General features: G+C 44.4%; 1 long non-coding RNA gene and 3 other non-coding genes across 4 annotated transcripts; all 4 read left to right on the plus strand.

Annotated features, from left to right (window-relative positions):
* Positions 1 to 1,737: 1,737 nt before the first annotated feature.
* On the plus strand, positions 1,738 to 4,024 carry LOC102380194. Its single transcript, XR_324708.3, has 5 exons — positions 1,738 to 1,985; positions 2,252 to 2,277; positions 2,784 to 2,859; positions 3,193 to 3,261; positions 3,801 to 4,024. It is a non-coding gene; the product is annotated as an uncharacterized LOC102380194 (long non-coding RNA).
* LOC112551528 lies at positions 2,081 to 2,154 on the plus strand. Its single transcript, XR_003095817.1, has one exon. It is a non-coding gene; the product is annotated as a small nucleolar RNA SNORD65 (small nucleolar RNA).
* Positions 2,463 to 2,537, plus strand: LOC112551526. Its single transcript, XR_003095815.1, has one exon. It is a non-coding gene; the product is annotated as a small nucleolar RNA SNORD49 (small nucleolar RNA).
* LOC112551527 lies at positions 3,656 to 3,728 on the plus strand. The gene has a single exon (XR_003095816.1). It is a non-coding gene; the product is annotated as a small nucleolar RNA SNORD65 (small nucleolar RNA).
* Positions 4,025 to 16,910: the final 12,886 nt, after the last annotated feature.

A 16,910-nucleotide genomic window follows, 5' to 3' on the forward strand; every position in this document is an offset into this window, starting at 1 on the left:
TTATGCTGCTCTCCTAGTTTACTGATGTTCACAGGTGGGGGTATTTAGAAAGGGCTGGCTCCTATATATTCAGGACCCTAGCAAGCAGGTATGTTTACAAAAGAAAAAGGGATGCAATTACCATGCTTCATTTGGGATTGCAGTGGGGATGAAAAATGAGTGGGGCCCAACCTTTCTGGCAGGCATGCCACAAATTGCCTCTGCATCTTTCCAAGTGCCAGTCCAGTTTTCCCTTCCCTTGCCTGATCTGCTGCTGTTCTTTCTCCTCCCTGTCTTCTCTCGTAACTGTGGCACTCTTCATGCATGTTGGCCTCCCTTGCTTTACAGTATGGTCTTGTGATCTGAACTTAAACTGGCCTTAAGGTATCGCACGACACTTTTACTTCCCCTTAAGCAGAGGGCTGAGCTACAGGACTTCATAAGGCCCCTTTCAGAGCTATTTGTGATTCAAGAATAGATTGGCATTCCCTAACCGGTCACCTGGATAGGAAAAGGGAAAACCTTTCACCTCCACTGGAAGCCTTGTGCTTTCAGGTGTTTTTCAGGGAGGCAGATGGAGCATACCCCACTTCTGTGCATAATAAATACAAGTATAATTTGCTGCGTTGCCCAACACAGCACAGGTCCCATTCTTTTCCCTGCTGCTTATGTCTTAAACAGCAGTTACCTGCATGCCAGTGAAAGGCATAAAATGCTCAACAACTCCTAGGCCCACTGCCTGTTTTGTTTAACTGCAGGCGCATCTACACATGCAACTAATACACCTGAATAAACTCTGGCACTGTTTGTGCTGGAGCCAATTGCTCCTGGGTGCAACATTTAGACTTGCGCTCCAGATGGTAGGACATTGAGTCAGGGGGGTCAGTCTGGCAGCGTGGGGTTGCTCTGCCCTGGCTCAACATGCTGCGGAGGGGCCGGCTAGTTGATTGCACCGGTGCTCCAGGGCTCAAGCACCCACCAAAAATAATTAGCAGGTGCTCAGCACCCATTAAGCCATGGCAGTTTTGGCAGCTGGTAAAAAAAAAAAAAACCACCCAAAAACATGCTTCACCAGCAGCAGTGCCTTACTTCCACTGGGCTCTGCACGGTCTGTAAAGATCGGGCACTTCAGCAGGGCTTTTTAATGCTTTTAGCTAAAGTTGATTCAGCCTGCTCTTAGCTAAAAGGGCCAAAAAAGCCCTAGGAAAGGAAGCACCCAATCTCTACAGATGCTGCAGAGCCAGGCTGAGGTCACGCACTGCCTTTTCTGGGCATGCACGGAGCTCAGCGCCGAGTTTAAAGTAAAGCACTGGAGTTTTTTTTTTTTACATCTGCAAGCACCCGCTGACAAAGACCCAAAGTGAGTGCCGGTGGCTGGGCACGAGGGTGCTGCAGCAGGCACCCTCAAGCCCCAGTCCCCATCTAGGCATGTGCAAGTGCACACAAGAACTCTACCATGGGATAGTCCTTGTGTGCCCCTACTGCAGAATTAATTCATTTACTCCGACCTAATAGTACTGCCAGGCTTTACTGAGGAGCTAACGAGCCCACTTGGCAGTGCAGCGCACGTGTAGACGCTCCGCCGCAAAGCAGACCCCGAGCGGGCTCCTAACGCAGCCAGGCTCCCTCGCGGCGAGTGGAAGAGTCCATTCCCCCCACCATCAGTTAGACGTCGCGTCCTACCGCGCCAGCGCAGTGAGTCGCTCCTCCCCCCCGTCAGGGTGGTACCTTCCAAGCCTTTAAAAGCCAACGACCAAGAACCGCTCCTTCTTTTCCGTCGGCGGCGTGTGGAGCGTGCGATATTTACTAGAGCTTGTATCGGCGGGCCAGGCGGATCCCACGGAGCTAGGGCGGGTAGCGAGGACCTCGCTGCTGCGCCGCGGCCTTACAGGTCGATGGCCGCCGCCGAGCAGAGCGGAGCCCAACGGCTGCCGGGGCGTCGCCACGCAGCGCCCGGCGTGCAGGCCGCAACGAGTGTGCGCATGCGCGGCCCGGCTGCGTCTCCGGTGAGCAGCGCGGGCTCCGGGGGGGAGGAGCGCGGGAATCGGCAGCAAACACGTGTTCTGAAAAGGGGCGATGGTTCGTCTGGCTCTGGGCTGGGTAATGATGAAACAAAACCTAAATTAGCTGGAATTACCGGCAGATTGGTGGTGGTGAGAGGTTTTTTTTCTGAATCTGCCTTTAGAAATGTTTCCTGCCCATCTTACTGCCCCACAAAAGTGCGAGCAAACTAATGAATGTTTTTTTCACTCTCTTCTTTTTTTTTTTTTAGGGCAGAATGGTGACTTGAGCTGCAAGGTAGGCTTTTTACGTCTTTATTTTATTAAGCAATACAATGCAAGACAATTTCTGGGTTGGTTAAAGAGGGCCAGTCCCATTTATGGGGGGGGGTTTAGGTATGGAAAATAGGCAAGTACTGGGTTTTTTTTGCAGTTAATGACCCGTGCATTCAAACGACTGAAATGTAGGAAGTTATCTGCTGTTGAAATGATGATACCTGTAAATAGGAAGTGCCGTCAGATGCGATAACTGACGATAAGCTTCTCACTTGTCTGAACTACAGCTATTTGTACACTGAACGCACGTGGTCTGGAGGCTTGCATGTTGTATGCAAATCTTGGTTGCCTTTGTTACAGTAAAGTGACAATGGCGCTGGGAGCTGTTTTAATTTGGCTAAAGCATCCTAGAGAGGACTGGTAGCTTTGTCTGGAAATTGAGTCTTCTCCCTGCATGTTCATGTTAGTAATGTCTTGAAGCATTCGCTTCTTGTAACACACGTGCTCTGTCACTTCCGTTTATTTTAGCCTGGGCACTTGAGTATATCAGAGGAGTAAGACTTCTACACAGCATGGAGAACGAGCTCATGAGACAGAGCTGAAGGTAAGGTCTGCCTACCTCATTGAGCTACATACTTTAGACTGAATTTGCTATACTGAATTGAGAACATGCCTGTGGATTATGGATCACCAAAACTTTGTAAGAAAGGTGCAGACTTGATTCCGTATATTAAATGGCATTTAGGAAGCTTCAAATTTAAGATGATTCCATTATACTGCATGTGGTTATTAGGACATAAAAGTCAGTTCTCTTTCTCTGGTTAATTGCATGCTTTCTAATGATCGTGAATTCCTAGAAGCAGTAGCGAACCTAGACACATTCAGCAGCTTTCTGTAGCCAGCTTTTGATTCTGAGTGTTGTTTGGTTTTTTTACAGCTTTTTCCAATGGATTTGAGGTGATGCCTCCAAGAGGAAGCAGCTCTCTGGCAGTGGAAATCCTTAGAGGTGAGTGCTAAAATTGTGGAAATCCTGTGTGTGATGTTTTGTTTGTTTATCTTCAAGTACAACTTCAAAGACTAAACTAGATCAGAATGTTTGGTTGTTGTTTTGGGGGGTTTTGTTTCTGTAGGGGGTTGGCAACAAAACTTGTAAATATATATTCTAAAGATGATGTTGCCTTTTTCTAAACCATAAGTGGCAGAGTTGTTTTTATTGATTTTAAAAAGATGCAAACTTTAGAAGTACTTGATGCACATGGGACCTGTGTTGGCTGCACCTTATACAGAGACATGAGTGAATACTGTAGTATATTTATAGCATAATAATATAGCACATAATTTAATATATCTTCTGTTCGGGGGAGGGGTAAGAGAGAGATGCAACTTATGAACAAGATATCAAATGATGAAACTTACCAAAAATTGCTGGAATTACCGGCAGATTGAGTAGTGGTGAGCAAAGGTTTTCTGATGATATCTTGTACAGTACTAAATAATGAAAAACTTGCATTGCACTGTAACTCATTTTATCCTATTGTGTTTTAGGTGTTCAGTGCAAGCCTCTTCATCTGAGACAGAAGAATTCCCTGAGTATCAATCCAAGTGAGCCTGTGGATTGATTTTTGGGGTTTTGTTTGTTTGACAATAAGTACTTCTGAATGTTTCTGATCACTCTAAAATACCTTTTTTTAAAATGCATTGTATCCACCTGAAGCATACTTTTTTTGGCTTCACAAATATTTACCTATTAAAATTCTCATTTTGCTCTACTCTTGGTCTTGTTTGCATACTTAAACCTGTATTATAATAAACGTGTTCCTTTTTATATTAAAAATATTGGTGTATATAAAGCAATCTAACCAAAACATTGGTTTCTGCAAGATTTGGTTCCTGCTACTAGACTGAATAATAGATAGCTCTATCAGGCCACTGGTCTTGGCTCCGAGAGATAAATGCCAAGCTATTGAAACAGAATAAAATTTATTTTTAATCAGAAAGGAACATAGTTGAAGCTCTACTCCATCTTGTTACTATTCTTTATTTTTAGTAAAAGTTCGTGTTGGTGGGAGCATTCTGCAAACGAGAACCATCCCTTGCCCTGGATTGACCCACACTAAGGGGGAAATAAAGGGAAACCAGTAGCTGTTCATTGCAGTTGAAACACACAAATATAAGAAAAGGTAGTCTTAAAATTCCTGAAGGGTTGTTATAAGGAAACAGTAGAATATTCCCAGTGTTGAATGGGGCAGGAGAAGGAGCAATGGCCTTAAACTGCTGCAAGGAAACTCTCACAAAGTGTGGGTAAACATTGGAACAGTCTATGAACAGAGATCATTCTTGGAAGTCTTAAGAGCAGGCTAGATGCTTACTTGGTTGGGATGGTTTTATTTGGGAATGATCCTGTATTGAGGAGTTGAACTAGACAACTTCCCAAGCTCCCTTCTATCCCTACCATTCTATGAAAAGGCACACCTAACTTCCAAGCTAAGAAACTTAGGTCTGTATTTCTAAAGTCTCAGGGAACATGCTTAATACCACTGAAAAATTACTGAACAGTTTGCCCACATGGTGTCACTATGAGAGAGTTTGGTTGTATTTACCTCTCAAGTACTGCTGACTATTCCACCCTACCCTATCCACCAACAGAAAAGTGAGGATGCTTTGCAGGAAAATACTTCCTCTTGAATATGTAAATTTCAACTAGGAACACAAAAAATAAAGATCTATTATAATCTAGGCACAGTAACATTTATAAGGAGCATTTCTGAAAAAAGTGCACTGTATATGTTGGCCCTTTCAGGTAAGGGTTTTCTGCAGCAATATTTTGGACAAACTGCACGGTTGGAATAAAGTTACTAGATATCAGAAGTAGTGGTGCTCCTGGGCTGTGCAATGACAGTGCTTGAAAGTGAACTGGGGTTATGTTTAGGGGTATTCTTTAATATAGGAGTACCAATAGACTGCAAAGGTGGGAAGGGAGAAGAAATGCAAACATCAAGAAAAACCCCTTTTCCTTCAAAACTGTAGTCTAGTAAAGTGCTTTGCAATAGAGGGATGTGTCTGATCACTTCCATTTTTTGTTTTGTGGGTTTAGCAAGGAAAGTGGATCTGCAGGCTTGATTTCAATGACTCAGTCAGAAGGAAATAGAATATGCAGGCTAACTGAAACTACAGTGCTAGCTTAGAGGTAGGTTCTAATTTACATGAACTAACCAGTATTTGTACACTGATGGAAAAACCCTTTATTTCTGTACATATGATACTACTCTCTATTTAAACAGGATTTTTACTTGAATAAGTATTTTCTAGTGTATATTACATACTGACATGATTACTGTGATTAATATTTACCTGTTTTAACAATACAGTCAGTTTATTTTAAACAGTCATTCAAAAATGCAAGTAAAACTATTCTTCACTGTACCTTAGCAAAGTAAATAAATGCCTGCTGGTTTAGGGAAAAAAAAAAAAGGGCCGGGGGAACTAGTCACTTGCATGCACCAAAATCTCTATTGGAATCTAGTTTTCTAAATACAGTAATAAGTCAACAAGACTAGGATGAACTGTGATTTATAAAACGTGGATTACTTTCATACACATAGGAATCCACGTGTACAAGTATTTTGAAAGGTGTGGAGTTACTTTTGAAAAACAATTTTGTATCCTACAATAAATAATGAAATGGATACAGATTATTGCAATTACAGAACTGCATGGCAATACTCAAGTTATTTAAAACGTTTTTAAAGTGCATCATAAAATGTACCATATAACACAATAAGCTTTCATCTTGTTCAATGAGCATGCAATAAGTTTAGTGCTAATTAGATTCTTTGAATGCAGACTTGAGCAGTATGAAGCACTGACTAAAGTGCTTTTTGTTTGTTTTTTAATTACCTTCTTCAATAGAACTACATTTTGCTCAGCTGTCTTTTGAAATTGAATTCAAGTATCCTAAATATATTTTTTGCCTAATTTTAGCAGCTTGTAAATCTTAAGTTTCTTTATTGGGATAAAATACATTTTTCTCAGATGATGCATGGACGGAAAGTTAGTGAGAGCGCTTTTAAAAAGATGAATCAGGCTATAGCATTGGACTTCAAAAGAATCTCATCAAAAGAACAAAACAATAAATGCTATTAGTAGTAACACTTTAAGCAGGTGTGTATAGACAGAAACAATTGAGAAAACACTGCCTGACTTTCAAGCTTGCTTACACTTCCATTTCTTGTTTAATTTGAACTGGATAGATTTACTGCAGCTTATGCTGCCAGTACAGGTGACCCTCGCCGTTCGTGGGGGATACATTCTCGTATCCCCCATGAATGGTGAATTCCGTGAATAAGGCACTGTGTTCATGAACACCGTCTGCGTTAATGAACTCAGTGCCCCTGGCGGCTGGGGCACGGCTGCTCTGGTGGTGACAAGCATGGAGCTCCCAAGGAACTCCTATAGGTGTACTTAAGAGGTGAGTTCAGCATTCACGAAAATTTGAAACGGTGAAGGCCAAACCTGCACATAGTGAGGGTTTCCTGTATTTCAGTTAGGTTTTATTACTGTGAGCTTTTCTAGTATATTGAGCTTATTGAGATTTGAGAGTTTGGAAGTGCTTCCACTAAGTCAAATGGAAGATGTTGATTTTGACTTACATATTGTCTATATGTAGGAGCCTTTTTGCCAGTTAGGATTTGGTTCAAGTTGCACCCCGGTGGTACCATTATAGATGGCTATTAATGGGTTTCAGTTCATTCAGTATCCCTTGTTTTATATGCAGTGGTGCAAACAAAGGTTCTCAGCCAGGATTCTCAAAGTACCACTTTGCTTAAGTGGATTTGTAGTAGAGGTTCATCCATATTAAAAGAGTGCCTCTCGTTGAACAAAAGCTGCTTTGTAAACATGAAATACATAACTTACAGTGCTTCCTTGGGGAAAATAAAATCTTTTCATTGCATTTAGAGTGCATATGGTTGCAGCATTGACAGGAAATAAGTACTAGAAAGGTATTGAATTAAAGTTATAATTACTTTGGAGTTGCAAGAGCTTGAGAGCAGTTGGCAGTGCCCCCACAAAAGTCTATGGATAAATTTTAAAACATATGAAAGGATTAAGGCAGCAAGGAAATAACGATCAAACATGAGATGCTGAAACCAAGAATGGCTACATGCCAGGTCTTAGCAATATGAGAGTGGGGAATGTCATAAAATTCATTTATAAGAATTTGATACTTGAATAAAGTGATGTATGCATGGAACATACATACACTATACATAATGACAAGAAGTTTCAGACCTTATCTGGAGTTGATCACTTCAGCAATGAGAGAGTAAAATCTTCAACCCTTCGACTCCTCTTACTTATTTACAGTTGTGAGATTGGATTTTTGGATTGGATTTGGTGATACACATTTTTGTTTGATAGGAACTGGATTGTGATTGACAAAAATCACTTCACGTAAGCCAAAGAGCAGCTTTTACATAGTCCTAACCTTTTAACTCTGTAATTGTGCAGTTTGATATGCCTATAGTACGAAATGGGAGCCATTTTTAGACATTTGAAAGCAGTTTGGTGGAGTGAATTTGAAAAAGAAAAAAGAAAGACCCCATAAATGTAGCTGGTTCTACCTGTCAAAAAAAACAAAAAGAAACCCCCAAACCCCTATATACAAAAATACAAGCATCTAGATGCACAAATATGGGTACACTTGATGTACTTTTGTTTGAAAATATGGCCTTTGATGTTGCTTTGGAGTGGTATTAAATGCTGTGTCACGATAATATACACAAGTTGAAAACAGAGGTGCTGTCCATAAGAGAGTGATTACGGATAGAGGACTGCTGCTCCCCCCTCCCAACATCTCCCCATACATGCACATACACCTCCCACAAAACACCTGACTGTATCATCTGACTGTAGTCTGTCTACTTGTTACTTATAACATCTCTCTAAATAAATGATATATTTTAGCATTAATTTATGCTGCATAACCATTTAAAATTTTAGCATGAAAATCTAAGTTCTCTCTCCTGCCATTAGCAAGAGACAGCTGGAACCTGAATACGGAATCTTCTATTTTGCATTCAATCTGATCCTTTATTTTCAGTGTTTGTATCCGACCTATTTATATTGGTACATCTCCCTGAAGTACAAAGATGGCTAGACTTAGCTTTTTTTTTTTTTTTAATAAAGTCAGACTTTCAAAGGCACCAATGTAGACTTCTGTATTGGCAAAAAATGCATGAAATAGCGAAGTTTTGCCAATGAGCGCTTCCTTGAAAGGTAGGTCTGACAGCTAAGCATCAGGAGGTTGCGATTCAATTCCCAGTTTACCACTAGAGGTGCACTGACACATCCATGGCATATCAGATCAGCACTGATCAAAGGAAAATGAACATTATTAGCAATTAGCTTTTTGTGGCTAGTGTAGCTGATAATGTCACCAATAAATGCTGTGTGCATGCATGCAACCAGGAATGCAGCCCGGCAGCTTGGAGAGCAGCCTATGGGGGAGAAGGGGTATGAGGGAGGGAAGGGGCACGGGGCGGGGGGCAGGCAGATCGAAGTCCCTACTGTGAGGGAGGGAGGGAGTGGGGCAGGGCAGGTGCTTAGCCAGGGCGATGAATGTGACCCCGGGAGTGGGATGGAGCCATGGGTAGCTTCTCCAGGGGGTGGCTACCTGTTGGGAGCATACGCCCCCAGGGGAAGCATGGGGGGCATGGATTAAAGCATGGGGTGAAGGCAGACTGCGGGCTCAGGGCCAGGGGCTGCGCCAGCCTCTTCCCTGTGGGGCAGGAGCTAGGCTGGGACAGGCGGCACTAGGAGGGGTGGCTACAGGGTGGACTATAGCCACACTACCCCCCTGCAGGGAGAAGGTTGGCACAGCTCCAGGCCCCAAGCCCTCAGTGAGCAGTCCGCCCTAACCCTGTGCATAAATTCGTGGGGATGTGTCCCCCATGCCTCCCCTGGGTGTGTGGGGAGCTGCTCCCTGCTCTCAACACCAACACTCCCCCCTACACACACCCTGATGAAACACCTGTGGTGTAATTGTATTGGTCAAGTATAAAATCTGGATTTCATATCCTTTGCGATTATGGCATTAAAAGCAGACTCAAAATTATGATGTGACATTGCATTTGTCACAGAATCAGTAGCCTATATTTCTAAATGCGATGCATTTCAGCATTAACTCATGCTCTGTAACCATTTGAAATTTTAATATGAAAACCTAAAGGCTATCTCTTGCCATCAGCACTAAACATAGCTGGAACCTGAATATGGAAAGTATCATAAATAACTACTGATGGTATACTCATGCCCAATATTTAAAAACAAAACAAAGTGAAGCACATTTTAAGTCAGTCTGTTTGCAGGATTGGATATAATGTAAGTTGCTTACAGTGGGATTTGCATGAGCACACTAGGCTGTTCAGATGGGTCATGTTTCAGGATCAGGGTCTTTGAATTTAAGATAGAGAAATGGAATTCCATGATTTGTATAGAATTATTAGCCAGAAGATGTACTTAACAAGTGTCATCTTGTGTAACAAAAGAACAAGTTACCTCCTCTTGTAGGCACAGGGTTGTCTGCGTTTTCTGCTGGTTCCTTCTTCAAATACTTCTATGTTTCCTAAGAGTATTTGGGCATTTCTAGATTAAGCTCATGTGATAAGAGGACTTAAATCCAACATTCCAGTCTGTACTTACATACATTAGAATCGCAAAGAAGTTTTCTCTAGAAGCTATAGCTCAAAGGTTTGTTATTTTGTGATTGTGGTAGTGTTGGAGTGATGTTGGTAGCTGTGATGGTCCAGGAAAAAGGCAAGGCAAGGATTTTTATGGACGTTAGCTTCTATTGGACCAACTGTTTAGTTGGGAGGGATATAAACAAGCGTATGTTCATTTTGGTTATCTTCCATAAAACTTACATTAATGTCATTCTGAAAATACTTTTCTACAAGCAGCTCATTCATAGACCTCTTGCACCAGCTTAGTGACAAGTTAAACCTTTCATGGACCCTTCATCATTGGTAAATGTAAGTTGCTTTAGCTGAATACATTAGAAGCAATTTACTACTATCAACCACAGATCCTCAAAGGACATATCTGTATCTCATTATTTATAATTATGAAATATTTATGCTAGTACATGGCTTGCTGTGTCTTAGTGAATTTTAGGGGGGGGTCTCTTGGAAAATTGGTTCTTCTCATGTCTTATGTAGTCCAGAGTGGTTGTGATTTAGCATCAGAAGACATGGTCTAGAAGACCATTAATAAATCAATGGCAGTTTCAAAGATTAGAGCTTTGCTCACAACGTCTTTTTCTCCCCTTGCTTGTTGCTTTCCATCTTGGAGGCAGCTCTTTTTTGGTGACACATTGCAATACATGTTGCATGTATACACAGCAAACACTGTGCTTGGTAGCATCTGCAATCTTGACTGTTGTGACTACATAAAGGAGTAAGCAGCATGTCCACTAGTACAGGGATGCTGATCCCCTGGCCTGTGGGCTAGATCTGCCCCTCAGAGCCACGTCATCCACCCTGTGGGATTCAAAGGTCTGGAAATTTGGAAGTGGGGGAGTGGTGTTGGCATTAACTCACTCCCCGGCTGCCAAACCTCTGGATTTGGGGAGCTCCAAAGGCCAAGTAATGCGGCCCTGCATGCCAGAGAACCCAGCGCATCGTTTCCAGCCAGTGTGCAGACTAATCCTGTATCACTTACTGGCCCGTGCTGCTGTAAGGTTGGGCACCACAGCACTAGTAATCTGGCTAGCTGGGTGACTCCCCAGCCAAGCCTTGATGGAATATAATTAGGTTGTTAAATAAGGCGGGAGGGTGCCCATTTTACACCCCGATTTGGGGGGGGGGGGGGGGGGGGACGACAACACTGGCCGGACGGGGGGGACGACACGACTGTCCGCAGCTCCGTTCCACCCCTACACTGCGGCCCAAGCCTCGCAGATAGCATCTCAGGCAGTTGGCTCACCGTCCCCTTTGCCCATTAGCTGTGGCCCCCAATCATGGGGACCTTCGGCTTCCATAAGCCCTGGCCCCGTCTCAGCCCAGTCAGGACCACGAGCTTCTGTGCTCTTCATGGCCATCCCTCGCGGTGGGCCCCTGGCCCTTTTGACCCTCAGGTCCTGGCCCCAGCATGGACCAGTTGAGTGCCTCAGGTTTTCACCTCCTGCCTGCACTTAGGGATCAGGTGCTCCTGGAAGCGTGTTTGGCCCTGCAGGGTCACTCTCCCAGCAGGCTCAGGCACCTCCAGAAGCTGACCTGGCCTACCCTGCTCTTATATAATATGGCCTACCCAAAGGTGAAGGTTGGGGTTAAGACACCCCTACTTGCCTTTCATCGGGGTGATCACTGGCCTGGCATTTCCTGGGGGCTCCCGCACCACTGAGAGCCCCACCAGGCCACCCACTCCCGGCAGGGTGCAGTTTTAGGTCATGCCCAGGACCAGGAGCCTCCAAACGATCCCCTACAGTTCCTTCCCTTACCTCCAGGATGTTCCAAGCAGCCTTGCAGCCAGGTAATGTTACTCCCTGCCCTGCCAGCAGCAAACTGCCCTGTTTATATAGGCAGCCATGGATCTAAAATGGGCGCCCACAATTAAGCACCTGCTGGCTGCTTGGCTCGACCCTTAAAGTGGCAGGCACCAACAGTGTCCTGCCATGCCCCCTTCCTTACAGTCAAGGCAGATTGTTAAACAAGAGTCTGTTTTTTAAGCATGGATTTAAATGGATGCAGCATAACACTGCAGAGGTCCTGGTACAATGGCCTGCAGAGGTCCTTCCTTCCAGGCATGGAGAGTAACAAGGAAGAAGGTGAGGATGGGAACCAGAAGCAAGGGAACAAGTTATGAGTAGATAAACAAAGCTGGTAAGATGGAAAAGTGACTGCATTTTAAATAATCTACTTGTTTTGCCTGTGTGAGCCACAGTAAGTGATGAGGCTTTTGTGTAAAAGGTATTTAGATACTCAGAGTCTCTTGATTAATGTTACTGTAAAGCAATCAGATGTATCTACATATTAATGTACTCTGTTGCAAAAGCATTAATTACAGTAATTAATAAATCCCAGCTATTAATTCAAAACAAATCCCACTTTAAATACCAAATGTGCAACTCTGGTTCAGTTTGTTGCCTAGTTTCACTGCTATTGCAATTAAATCAGTTTTAGTCACTCTACTTGTTCAGCAAAAAAGAAAAAAATACTCAGCATACATTAATGTTTGAGGCTTAGTTTCAGCCTATGTTAATAAAAGAAAAATGAATCATCTTAGTTTGAGAGGAGCAAATTTCAGAATGAAACAGGAGTTCATCTGTGCAATTTCATTAATTCTTTTTGTTAGGGGGTGGAAAGACACAATCTTCCCTTCAGCACCATCTCTAAATGGATGTAAGGAGAAAATGAGGAGCTCTTGGAGGGATTTCTACTGCTAGCAAAATTTGGTTATATTGAAGGTAGTGCAGCAAAACCATTTGTTTTTTTTCCTTTCTAAGTATTAGCCAATGCTTCCACATTCTATAGCCTCATGTTTTAATCAGAGATGTAAAACATCTGAATCTTCCTCAGCAAAGCTAATTGTTTGTGCTTAGACCGTGATCACAGGATAGAGGTACTGAACAGCAGTAATAACCATCTCTCCTTCCCTATCTATGCCCAGTGGCTGAGATCTAGTTCTGTACTATTTCCAGGATCTGAGGACCAAATTAATTTTTACAACTGCAAAAAACTAATGTAAATTGCCTCTTGAAATCTAACAGGAATGTATTTGGGGGATCAGACTAGAACTCCATGTGTTCCTTCTTATTCCAAAAAGGCCACGTTCACTTAATGATCTGGTGAAATTTGTAACGTTTCCGTACCTCACTTACCAACTCAAATTTCAATCTCTTTCATTTTCATTTTACATTTAAGTTAGTTTTAGGACAACAATAATTGGGCCAAATGCGCTCTGGGTTATACTCATATAATTCCTCAGTCAGATTGCATGAGTGTAGCTGAGAGCAGAATTTTATGTAATATGTGCAAATAAGTGTGTGCGCGCGCATGCACGCGCGTGTGTGTGTCTGTTAAAAGAAGCAGCATTAGGACATAATGTTCTAATAACAGTGCTGTAGGAGAGAATAGTATCCAGTTAATTTCCACATCAGACACTTTTTAGGCCACTAGATGGTGCACTAATCAAATTAAGCACATTTATTTTTAATCCCATATTAAAGATTTATAATCTTGTAAAGATAATTTCCCAAAGTAGCAAGTCACATTCACTAAAATTCTTTCTCCCTTATTTTATCCGATGCACTGCCTCGAGTAGCATTCAGGCAAAGCCACACACAATGGCAGTATATAATTCTTTAATTTATTATGGCTGGAATGTGCTATGTAATAACTCTCTTACTAGGGTAATGCCCACAGACCAACCAAGAAAAGAGCATTGTCTTAGGCACTGTTCCAACAAAGTAGTAAATTCTTCAGGCAGTAACTACTTATCACGTAGACCAGGGGTGTCAAACATGTGGGCTCTGGGCTAGATCTGGCCTCAGTGGTGCATGCCGTTGGTCTGAATTGACCTGGACCAGTCTCAAGCACAGGCCTGGGACTTGCACTGTACACTGCACCTGTCCCAGCTGGGAAATGCATCACGTGGTGCCCACCCTGGGTGCTCTGGGACACAGGGACCGTGTCCAGACAAGCACGGCCGCGCAGTACATGGTGCCGCAGACACATCTGCAGTGCCACATACTGCATGTTCTGTTGTTCTCCATAGTACAAGGAAGCAGCACAGAGGAGTTATTTTGACCCCTGGATATCCAGGGGCCAAAAAAACCATGGAGAAGAAAAGCAGAGCTGCGCACGCAGCGGCAGCATGCACTACCCAAAGCTGGAGCCTGGCTGGCCAGAGCTGCACTCCACTACCAGACACACTCTGCATGGCAGGATCGCCACTGCTGCAGCCCCGGGAGGACCTCAGGTAAGGCCAGGGTAACTTACTGAGGGGTAACTTGCTGTGTGTCAGCATGTATATGGCACAGGCATTACTTGGGGACAGCTACCAGCAAAACAAGGTACACAGCTGCTAGTTGTTCCTGGGGAACCAAACGTCCATGCCCGTTTGGACGCAACTAGGTGATATGCAGGCAACCAGGCTGTCCACACACTGTGTGCATGCAGCATGGGTCCTCAACCAGCTGAAGTAGGTGCTATGTGTTGTGTTGTCCCAGAGCAGCTGCTAGGAGTGCCACGTGGTGGAGATCCTGGACATGCGATATAGTCCGGCTGCTCCAGGTTCTGTGCTACACAGTCTGCTGTTCTGGCTGCTCTGGGATCTGTGGCACATGCAGCGCTCATCCTAGCTGCTCCAAGTGGTGTACCACTTGAAGAGCGAATCCCAGATTGGCCAAATTGAAGTTCTGCAGCAAATCCTTAACGGCATCCATGCACCCAGCCTCCACAACTCCCTGCTAAGCAGAATAAGGCACATGCAGACATTCCTGCGCTTTCTGCCAGCTGTAGCAGTCCCTTTAGCAGCTGGTACTCTGGTGGCACAGCTGCTACAGCAGAGCCATGCAGAGCTGCCCAAAGCATGTGGATTTGTGCCATGGTAGTGGCTGCTTTATGCTTTTACCACCGTGAGGTAAGTATAGATAAGGCCTGAAATAGAGACAATGGGTATGAGCCAGCCAAGGGCAAAGAAAGTCCATTCTAAGGCCTACAAAGGATGGAGGATGGGAGTCACCTCCAAGGAGGATTATTCTGCACTGGTCTGGTCCTGTAGGGAGCAGACCAGGAAAGCCAAGGCTGCAACTGAACTCCAGCTAGCTTTGAGCATCAAGGACAATAAGAAGTCCTTTTTCAGATATGTGGGGAGCCAGAGGAAAAGCAGGGGCAACATTGGACCCCTGCTGAACCAGATGGGGCAACTGACAACTGACACCCAGGAAAAAGCCAACCTATTAAATAGGTACTTTGCGTCAGTCTTTCATCAGTCCCATGGGACGCCCATGCCCGCTACAGGGCCGGGAAGTCCAGGTGAGGGTGATCCCCTGCCCTCCTTTAATGCTGACTTTCTGAAGGAACATCTTGAGAAGCTGGATACCTTCAAGTCAGCCAGCCCTGACAATCTTCACCCCAGGGTACTCAAGGAGCTCGCAATCATCATAGCCCAGCCTCTAGCACGGATCTTTGAAAACTCTTGGCGCTCTGGTGTAGTGCCCGAAGACTGGAAGAAGGCCAATGTGGTGCCTATCTTCAAGAAAGGGAGGAAAGTGGATCCGGCTAACTATAGGCCCATCAGCCTGACTTCTATCCCGGGGAAGATCTTAGAAAAGTTTATTAAAGAGGCCATCCTTAATGGACTGGCCGACACCAACACCTTAAGGGATAGCCAGCACGGGTTTGTTGCGGGTAGGTCTTGCTTGACCAATCTCATTTCCTTCTACGACCAGGTGACCTATCACCTGGACAAGGGAGAAGAGATTGATGTCATATATCTTGACTTCAAAAAAGCCTTCGATCTGGTGTCCCATGATCGCCTCTTGGAGAAACTGGCCAATTGTCGCCTTGGGTCCTCCACGATCCACTGGCTGGAAAATTGGCTCCGGGGTCGGACCCAGAGGGTAGTAATCGATGGAAGTCACTCATCGTGGTGTCCTGTGACCAGTGGGGTCCCCCAAGGCTCTGTCCTTGGACCCATACTGTTCAACATCTTCATTAATGATGTGGACACTGGAGTCAGAAGCGATCAGATTGAACTAAAGCAAGATGACAGGAACTGGGAACCCCCAAATCCGAAAGAAATAGCTTTAGGGATGAAAAAGGAGAGTGTGTAAATAGCAAAAGTAGAGGTACCACATTTTGGAGCCAATTGCTTTAGAGAATAAGTGTGTTTTTAAAAACGGATTAAAATAGATTTCTGCAATGGAGGAGCAGGGAGTGCACAAACATTTTTATTTTTGCTCTCAAGCAAATCCCGGGACGTCATTCTCCCCCTGTACTCGGCCTTAGTGAGGCCGCAGCTGGAGTACTGTGTCCAGTTTTGGGCTCCACAATTCAAAAAGGATGTGGAGAAGCTTGAGAGAGTCCAGAGAAGAGCCACGCGCATGATCAGAGGTCAGGGAAGCAGACCCTACGATGACAGGCTGAGAGCCCTGGGGCTCTTTAGCCTGAAAAAGCGCAGGCTCAGGGGTGATCTGATGGCCACCTACAAGTTTATCAGGGGTGACCACCAGCATCTGGGGGAACGTTTGTTCACCAGAGCGCCCCAAGGGATGACGAGGTCGAATGGTCACAAACTACTTCAAGATCGTTTCAGGCTGGACATAAGGAAGAACTTCTTTACTGTCCAAGCCCCCAAGGTCTGGAACAGCCTGCCACCGGAGGTGGTTCAAGCGCCTTCATTGAACACCTTCAAGATGAAACTGGATGCTTATCTTGCTGGGATCCTATGACCCCAGCTGACTTCCTGCCCTTTGGGCGGGGGGCTGGACTCGATGATCTTCCGAGGTCCCTTCCAGCCCTGATGTCTATGAAATCTAAACTGGTAAAATTTCTCTGAAGGCCAAGGGTCCCTGCTTCTGCTCTTTCTGCAGCTGCTTTTACTCTCTGGAGTCTCTCTGGCTGGCTCCTCCTACAGTTTTTGAGGGGACAAGAA

This window comes from Alligator sinensis, unplaced genomic scaffold (assembly GCF_000455745.1).
Source record: "Alligator sinensis unplaced genomic scaffold, ASM45574v1 scaffold714_1, whole genome shotgun sequence".
Classification (NCBI taxonomy): Eukaryota; Metazoa; Chordata; order Crocodylia; family Alligatoridae; genus Alligator; species Alligator sinensis.